This window comes from Loxodonta africana, chromosome 7 (genome assembly GCF_030014295.1).
Source record: "Loxodonta africana isolate mLoxAfr1 chromosome 7, mLoxAfr1.hap2, whole genome shotgun sequence".
NCBI classification, from domain to species: Eukaryota; Metazoa; Chordata; class Mammalia; order Proboscidea; family Elephantidae; genus Loxodonta; species Loxodonta africana.
Window position 1 is genome coordinate 15,852,182 of NC_087348.1, and position 9,359 is coordinate 15,861,540.

The window sequence follows — 9,359 nt, forward strand, 5'->3', positions numbered from 1 at the left end:
ATCGCTGCTTCCCCGTATTAGTTCGTTCTCCGTCTCTAGATCTGTGTTTGTTGTTCAGGGTTCGTAGATTGTTATGTATGTGATCGATTCACTTGTTTTTCCGTGTCTTTGTTGTAAGAGGGATCCGAGGTAGCGTCTGCCTAGTCCGCCATCTTGGCTTCGCCCCCCAGGCTTTATTTTTTAGAACAGTTTTAGATTTACAGCAGAATTGAGCAGCCCTCCTCCCCCAGTATCCCGTTACCATTATTAACATCTTACCTTGCATGATGTTTTTGGCACAACTAATGGATTTATATTGTTATATTTTTATTGACTGAAGGCCACGCATTACATTTAGATTCACTCTTTGTGATATACAATTCTGTGGATTTTGACAAATGCATAATATCATGTATCCGCCAGTACAGTATCATACAGAACAGTTTAACTGCCCTAGAAATGCCCTGTGCTTCATCTATTCATCCTTTCCCTGCCCTAAGCCCCTGGCAGCCAGTTATTTTTTTACTGTCTCTATACTTTTGCCTCTTCCAAAATGTCATATAGTTGGAATCTTACAGTGTATAGCCTTTTCAGACTGTCTTCTTTCACTTAGTGATAATATTCTAAATTTGCTTTATTCTAGTCCTTGCGTGGGGATAAATTTAAGGGACTTAAGAACCCTGGGGGTGCCTGGGTGGTGTAATCGGTTTGTGCTTGACTGCTAACCTAGAGTTTGGCGGTTCTAACCCCCCTAGCAGTACCAAAAAAGAAAAGGGCTGGTGATCTTCTTCAGTAAGGATTACAGCCAAGAAAACCCTATGGGGTGGTTGTAGTCTGTAACACACGGGGTTACCATGAGTCAGAATCAACCTGAGGGCAACTAACAACAAGAACAAGAACCCTGGAGACACAAGACAGACATCTCTCCTTCCTTGTACATTGTTTATGCTTTTACAGGTATGAAGGAAATAATCCTATATGAAATGTGAAATAAAATAAGGGCCTATTGCATTTTTTTTTTATTGCATATCTAATATAAGCAGTCCTGGGTTATGGACAAATACTGTTCCTAAGTCTGTCTTTAAGTCAAGTTTGATTTGAATGTAAGTTGGAAAGTTTAGGTATGCCTTGTATTTAAAATCAGTGAGTCAAATGTTTGTCTCTGTATATAGTGTATAATGTATGTTCCTGTGTTTAAAAAACATTAAAGAAATACTTCCGGATACACTAAAGCATTTTTAACATAATACAGTAATGATAATAATAATAATGTTTTGATGCATGTCAAAAAGTAGGGCCTATTTGTTATGAACCATGTATGTACCTCGAATTTTTAAATATAATATGTTTTATGGGGGTTGTATATAAATTGGACATTCGTAACCAAGGGACTGCCTGTAGATCTATATCCATATCCATGCATAAGTGAGTGTGTTGGAGAGTGGGGCCAGGAGCCACAAAGAAAGGAGAGAGGCATTTTCCAGGGGAAATAATTGTGTTGGACAACCCTACTGCAGGTGCCCTTCATGAAGGACCAATGACCTGGTGATGAGATCCTGGGAATCCCAGGATATACCTCCCTGAGATGATGGTAAAGAATGTCCAATGTGGGGTATTCCACATCACCTAATCCACTCAGGTGAAGAAACAAGGATTTTAGAGGATCAATAAATTCAGAAAGAAAAGAGTGGAGAAACTAAATGGGGGACTGAGCTGTTAATTGGAGTTAAGAGCTAAACTGGTGAGGGATTGGCCTAGATGAAATCAAGGAGATAGTGACTGAGTAGGCAGTTTTGGTGATGAGACTGGGAACACAACAGTATTGATGTGATAAGTGTTGAGCTCAACTTTTTCAGGTTCTACATAGCTGAGATAGAGAGAAATGGCAGCAAAGGGTAATGCCCTTTGTATTCACTTAGCAGATTATTCAGTAGCCATCAGGGGAATCCAACAGATAGATCCTGGAGAGACTACTTAATGTCATAGGCCTTGGCCATTTTGGGTAGCATTGCATCTTGTTCTTATAATTTACCCCAACTTTACATAGCATGAGGAGCCCTGATGATGAAGTGGTTAAGAGCTTGTTTGCTAATCGAAGGGTCAATGGTTCAAATCCACCAGCTGCTCCATGGAGAAAGACATGACCATCTGCTTGTGTAAAGATTTACAGCCTCGGAAACCTTATGGGGCAGCTCTACTCTGTCCTAGAGCTGACTCAAAGGCAACGGGTTTTTTTTCGGTACACATAGTGTGGGGTACCTGAATGACACAAACGGTTAAGCCCTTGGCCCCTAACTGCAAGACTGGTGGTTTGAACCCACCCAGAGGCACCTTGGAAGAAAGCTCTAGTGGTCTGCTTCCAAAAGGTCACAGCCACTGAAAAACCTATGAAGTGTAGTTCTCTGTTGCATGTGGTATCACCACGTGTCAGAGTCTACTCAGTGTGAAGCAGTTTGGTTTACACATAGTGTATCTTCTGGAATTCTGCTGCATGCTATTGAAAAGAGGTATGCACTTATACGACTTTGGGGCTGTTTGTTGTTGAACATGGAGTGTAGCATTTGAACAGAGCCTGGGCTCTGGGTCGGGTAGATCTGGGTCCCTATCTGAGTTCTGCCCCTTACTTCCTGTGCAACCCTGGACAAGTCAATTTTCCTTGCAGACACTTCATTTCCTCCTTATTAACATTGGGGTAGTGCTAAGTGTATCATAGTATTTAATTAAACAATTTTTTGTGCCTCGTACATATGAAGTGCCTAATATTTGACAGGTTGTTGTTATTATCCACCACCCATCTGTCAGTGTGCGTTATTATGGTGCATTGTGTGTTGCTATGATGCTGAAAGCTATGTCATCCGTATTTCAAATATCAGCAGGCTCACCTGTGGTGAACAGGTTTCAGTGGAGCTTCCAGACTAAGACAGAGTAGGAATAAAAGGCTGGGGATCTACTTCCAAAAATGAGCCAATAAAAATCTTAAGAACCACAGAGGAATATTGTTTAATATAGTGCCGAGAGATGAACCCCGTAGGTTGGAAGACACTCAAAATACACATTAGCCACGATAATGGACTTGAGTTTATCAATGACTGTAAAGATGGTGCAGAGCTGGGCAGCATTTGGTTCTATTGTGCATAGGTTTGCCCTGAGTTGTAGCCAACTCATTGACAAATAACAACATTGTTATTATAAGCTGTCTAAGAGAATTTTTTAAGTTTTTTTTTATACTGTTTTACGCGAAAGTTTACAGTTCAAGTTAGTTTCTCATACGAAAATTTATACACACATTGTTATGTGACCCCAGTTGCTTTCCCTATAACATGGCAGTACATCCCTCCTTTCTACCCTGGATTGCCCATGTGCATTCAACCAGCTCCTCTCCCTTTTTGCCTTCTCATCTCACTCCTGGACAGGAGCTGACCATTTAGTCTCATGTATCTATTTGAGCTAAGAAGCACTGTCTTCACAAGAATCATTTTATGTCCTATAGTCCAGCCTAATCTTTGAAGAGTTGGTTTCAGGAATGGTTTCAGTTCTGGGCTAACAGAGAGTCTGGGGGCCATGTCTTCTGGGGTCTCTCCAGTCTCAGTCAGACCATTAAGTCTGATTTTTCCTAGAATTTGAGTTGTACATGCCACTTTTCTCCTGCTATTTCAGGGACTCTCTGTTGTGTTCCCTGTCAGGGAGGTCACTGGTGGTAGCCAGGCACCATCTAGTTCTTCTGGTCTCAGGCTGATGGAGTCTCTTTATGTGGCCCTTTCTGTCTCTTGGGCTGACATTTTCTTTGTGTCTTTGGAGAAGAATTTTTGCTGAAGTAACCCTTTCCCCTTTTAGCTATCCTTGGTGGGGTAGGTAGACAGGTGACCATAAAGAAAGGTAAAAAGAATGTGGCTAGAGGAGTCTCCACTTTCAAATATGAACATGAAATGTCCCCCTTGCCTAAAGTAGAGGTGGAGGTGGATGCCATGGATTGTTTAGTTTCCAGAAGTTGGGAGAAATATATTTTCACTTAAGATCTAGGAAAACACTTTCTTCTCCAACACCTTCCACAGGCCATCTTTGATCTCTTTGTTCCTCAAACTGTAAATGAGAGGGTTCAGCATGGGGATCACAGTGAGAAGAAAACAGATACCACCTTGTTCTGCCAAGTGAGTAGCTGGAGCTGGGTCAAAGGTGCATGAAAAAGGCTGTTCCAAACAGCAGAGTCACCACTATCAGGTGGGAGGCATAGGTGTTAAAAGCTTTCCATTGGCCTTCCATTGAGTGGATTTTTGAGACAGCAGCCAGTATGTAACTGTAGGAGATAAGAAGGATGAAGAACAATGTCCTCTCGACAGCAACCACAAAGAGGAAATTCACCGCTTGACTGAGTAAAATGTCAGAGCAAGAAAGTGTCAGGACTGGTGGGAGGTTGCAGAAGAAATGGTTGATGATGTTGGGCCCACAGAAGTGGAGCTGGAATATGGAGGTGGCGTGGATCAGGGAGCTCAGGAAGCCACCAACATATGACCAAATTAGCATTCGGATACAGAGGTTCTGGGACATGATGGTGGTATAGAGCAGGAGGTTGGAGATGGCTGCATATTGGTCATACACCATAGCAGTCAGGAGGAAGCACTCGGCTAGACGCATGCCAACAAAGAAAAAAAAAAACTGAGCAGCACAGTCCACGAATGATATGGTCTTCTGCTCTTGGGAGCACTGTGGAAGAGTAACAGATATCAATGAAGGGCAAGTTGCTGAGGAAGAAGTACGTGGGTGTGTGCAGATGGGTGACACTTTTGATCAGAAATATGAGGGCCAGATTCCGGGCCAGGGTTACAAAATAGACACCCAGGAAGATCACAAAGAGGAAGACCTGTAGTTCTGGATGGTCTGTGAATCCCAGGGGGATAAACATGGTCACTGAGGAGCCGTTCCAGGCCTCGGCTATGGACATGTTTCTGAAGGGCCACAAGGACAAGATGCAGACATGGAATAATAATATTGATCCATGTCAACAAATAATTACAGGATGTGTAGGGAGATGGGAGAAGATTACAGAGAGTTACAACTTTATGCAGCAATTCTTTCTCTCTCTAAAAAGGCAATTTCAGTCATTGTCTTAAATATTTAGGCATGATGGTATAGTGGATATAAGCTTAAACTTTGGATTCAGACTCCTTAGGATCAACTTGTACCTTCTCCTCTTATTACCTATGCCATGTTGGGTGAGATACCTAACAATTCTAGGCTTTAATTTCCTTGTCTTTAAAATGGGGTGACAGTACCTACTTCCCAGATTTGTTTTAAGACCGAAATAAGGCAAAGCACTTAAAGTGCCTCACACTTATTAAGTGCCTGCTGAAAGGTATTATTAGGACAGTTTTGTGTGTCCCAGATGAGTCAGGTCATGCCATGAAATAAGCATTCATGTCACAGTTCTTATTTCTCTAGGATATATACCTAGGCGTGGGGTTGCTGGATCTTATGGTGTTGCTATTTCTATCTTTTTAAGGAAGCACCAAACCGTTTTCCATAGTGGTTATACCATTTTACGTTCCCACCAGCAGAATATAACAGTTCCAATCTCTCTGTGACTAGCCAGCGTTTGTTGTTTTCTCTTTTTTGATCAGTGCCGTTATTGTTGGGTGAGATGGTATCTCATTGCAGTTTTGATTTTCATCTCATGATCTAATGATCTAATTAGATCTCCTGATCTAATGATCACAAGCATTTCTTATGTATTTGTTAGCTGCCTGAGTGTCTTCTTTAGTAAAGTCTCGGTTCATGTCCTTTGTCAACTTTTAAATTGGATTGTTTGTCTTTGGATTGTTGTTGAGATATTGCAGTTTTCTATAAATTTTAGAGATTAGTTCCTCGCCAGATATGCTGTTGCCAATTTTTTTTACCCTGTCTGTAGGTTCTGTTTTTACTCTTTTGGAGAGGTGTTTTGATGAGCATCCAAAAAAAAAAAAAAGACCAAACCCGCTGCTGTTGAGTCAATTCCGACTCATAGTGACCCTATAGGACAGAGGAGCGCCTGGTGGATTCGAACTGCTGACCTTTTGGTTAGCAGCTATAGCTAACCCACTATGCCACCAGGGTTTCCTTGACAAGCATAAGCATTTAATTTTTAGGAGTTTCCAGTTATCTAGTCTATCTTCAGCTGTTTGTGTATTTTTAGTTATGTGTGATAGACTATTATGCCATAAATTAGGGCCCCTGGCTTTGTCCCTATGTTTTCTTCCATGAACTTAATAGTTTTAGGTTTTACGTTTAGATCTTTGATCCATTTTGAGTTACTTTTTGTGTATGGTGTGAAGTGTGGATCCTGTTTCATTTTTCTGCACACGAATATTCATTTCGCCAGCACCATTTGTTTAGACTATCTTTTCCTCATCAAATGGACTTTGATCCTTTGTCAAAGATCACGTGTCTATAGGAGGATGGATATACTTCTGAGTTCTCGATTCTGTTCCGTTGGTCTACGTGTCTGTGCAAAAGACTTTAAAGTTCTAAAAAGAAAAGATGGCACTTTGATACTAAAGTGTGCGTGGCCCACACCATGATCTTTTCAATTGCCTTGTGTGCATGTGGAAGGTGGACAGTGAAAAAGGAATACAGAAGAAGAATTTATGCATATGAATTGTGGTGTTGCCGAAGAACATTGAACATACTGTGGAGTGCCAGAGAGCAAAAATAATCAGCCTCAGAGAAAATACAACCAGAATATTCCTTAGAAGTGAAGATGTTAAGACTTTGGCTTGCTTACTTTGGACATATCAGGAAAGACCAATTGCTAGAAACGGACATCATGTTTGGTAAAGCAGTGGGTCAGTGAAAATGAGGGAAACCCTCAATGAGATGGATTGATGCTGTAGCCACAATGGACTCAAATGTACCAACGATCATGAAGATGGCACAGGATTGGCAATATTTTGTTCTGTTGTACATAAGGTGTTCATGAGTCATAGCCAACTTGATGTCAGCTAACAACAACAACTAAAACAGCAACAGCAACAATGCAATAACTTTAGTTCTAAACACCTCAAACTTAATGAATGGCAGGTTCCTTCTTAGCAATCATTGTGCTCTTATTTGTACAGTATACAGGGATCACACTAGTCCCAATCTTGTTAGTATGACTTTAGGGCTGTATTCTACGTTCTGAGGTCATGCAGGTGTTTGTGAAAGGTGTCTGGACTGCCTAGACTCAGGAGAGGGTTATTGCTCTTTGAAGAAAAGAAAGGGGTCTGCAACGAAGTTTGGCAGAAACTGTTACAGATGTAAAACCTCATGGATAAATCGGGAGCTAACAACTTGGCACAAAAACAGTCCTCTTGGAGCCCTCACCAATCCTTTGGAGGGTCATCCATTTAGCAAGATAGAGACCTGAGGTCTGCGATGCAATTCAGGATCATTTGGGACACATATTAAAGTTGGCAGAGAAAGGAGTGAGATAAGGTAGTGGTTAGGATTCCGAGTAAACTGGAGGACAAGCCTGGTTCTAATGCTGCATCTGCTACTTGCCAGCTGTAGGACTTTGGGTAACTCATTTAGGCTTTCTGAGTTTCTTCATTTGTAAAGCGGGGGTAGCAGTGACTACTTTACAGGGTTGTTTGATGATTGCTTAAGATAATGTGTTGAAATGCTCATGAGCCTTAAGACAGGATGTTTGCTTACTAAATCAGAGCTGTTATTGTTATCAGCAGCTAGTATTCCTTACTATCATCTGTCTGTCCGTTTGTTTTACTGTGGTGGCTTGTGTGTTGCTATGATACTGGAAACTATGTCACCAGTATTTGAAATATCAGCAGGGTTACCCATGTTGGACAGGTTTCAGTGGAGCTTCCAGACTAAGATGGCCTAGGAAGAAAGACCTGAAAATCTGCTTATGAAAATTAGCCAATAAAAACTCTATGGATCACAGAATAATGTCTGAGACTTCCACTTGCTTATTTTGAGTGCACCATCAGGAGGGACCAATCTCTGGAGAAGGACATCATGTTTGGTAAATGGAGATACAGCAAAGCTGGGGGAAACCCTCAACGAGATGAACTGACGTAATGGTTGCAACAATGAAGCCAAATATACCAATGATCATGAAGGTGACACAGAGCCAGGCAATATTTCATTCTATTAGACATAAGGCCGCCATGAATTGGAGCCACCTTGATGGCAACTAATGACAGCAACAACAATATTCCTTACAAAATTATAAAATGGAGCTCCATTTTGGAAACACATCCTCCTCTTGTAGCCTTAGGTTGAAATATGCTAAATTCAGAAATAAAGAGTTCACTGATGGACCATGCAGGTTTATAAGAAGTGCTTAGAAGTGAGGTTGAGGAATTTAATGATTGGAGATTGATGGATTAACTGAAAGTCTGTTTTGAATATTGCCATACTGAGAGAAAATTTTCATATTTAAGACTGAGCTTTCTCAACCCCAGAAATAAACAATGAAACTAGACAAGTTGAAACAAGAGAAAAACCACATCTGGAGCCTTATTCCCATATACGGATGGCCTGAATCTTATTCTAGACCATTAAAGAGAAGGTATTTTAACAGGTGTATGAAGCACTTTATTTCACTAAATTCTGCTCATGAAGAGGAGTTTCTTATGAGAGAGAAAGGAAATCTTCTTCACTTTTGCAGAAAACCTGAGGAGGCTCAGTTTGGTCCCACAGTCTGAATTCACTACAGCCCCATGATATAGGTAAAATCAAGACTAGGTGCATTTTACAGAGCTGAAGAGGTAGAGTGTGAGATCTCAGTGACATCAATAGATTTGTAGATGCTGGAGCTGCATCTTTGTGAGTAATATTAGCCTTGAAGGTTATGTTGTTGTTGTTAGGTGCTGTTGAGTCAGCTCTGACTCATGGTGACCCCTTGTACAATAGAACGAAATGCTGCCTGTTGTGCACCATCCTTATAATCATTGCTATGTTTGAGCCCATTTTTGCAGTCACTGTGTCAATTTACTTTATCCAGGGTCTTCCTCTTTTTTGCTGACCCTCTACTTCATCAAGCATAATGTCTTTCTCTAGGGACTGGTCCATCCTGATAACACGTCCAAAGTAAATGGACAAAATCTCACCATCCTTTCTTCTAAGGAGCATTCTGGCTATACTTCTTATAATACAGTAAACATAACCTAGCACAATACCTGGTATGTAGAAGACAGTAATTTATGGGAATGGTAGAGTTGACCTATAACTCTGCTATCTTCCAGCAATATCTACAAGAAAGTGCTAGACATTATGACCAAAATCTGCATAGTTTGAGCTTAATGGATGTAGTTGTAAATGGAAGAAAAATGGAATAATGACGAGGGTGACCTTAGCCAAGTCATGGCATTAGTGAAATTTTTCTGTGATTTTCCCATCATTCTTAA

The 9,359-nt window shown here is 40.9% G+C and overlaps 1 pseudogene; it reads right to left on the reverse strand.

Moving 5' to 3' along the window:
* Positions 1–3,709: 3,709 nt before the first annotated feature.
* On the reverse strand, positions 3,710–4,978 carry LOC100663366 (olfactory receptor 5A1-like; annotated as a pseudogene).
* Positions 4,979–9,359: the final 4,381 nt, after the last annotated feature.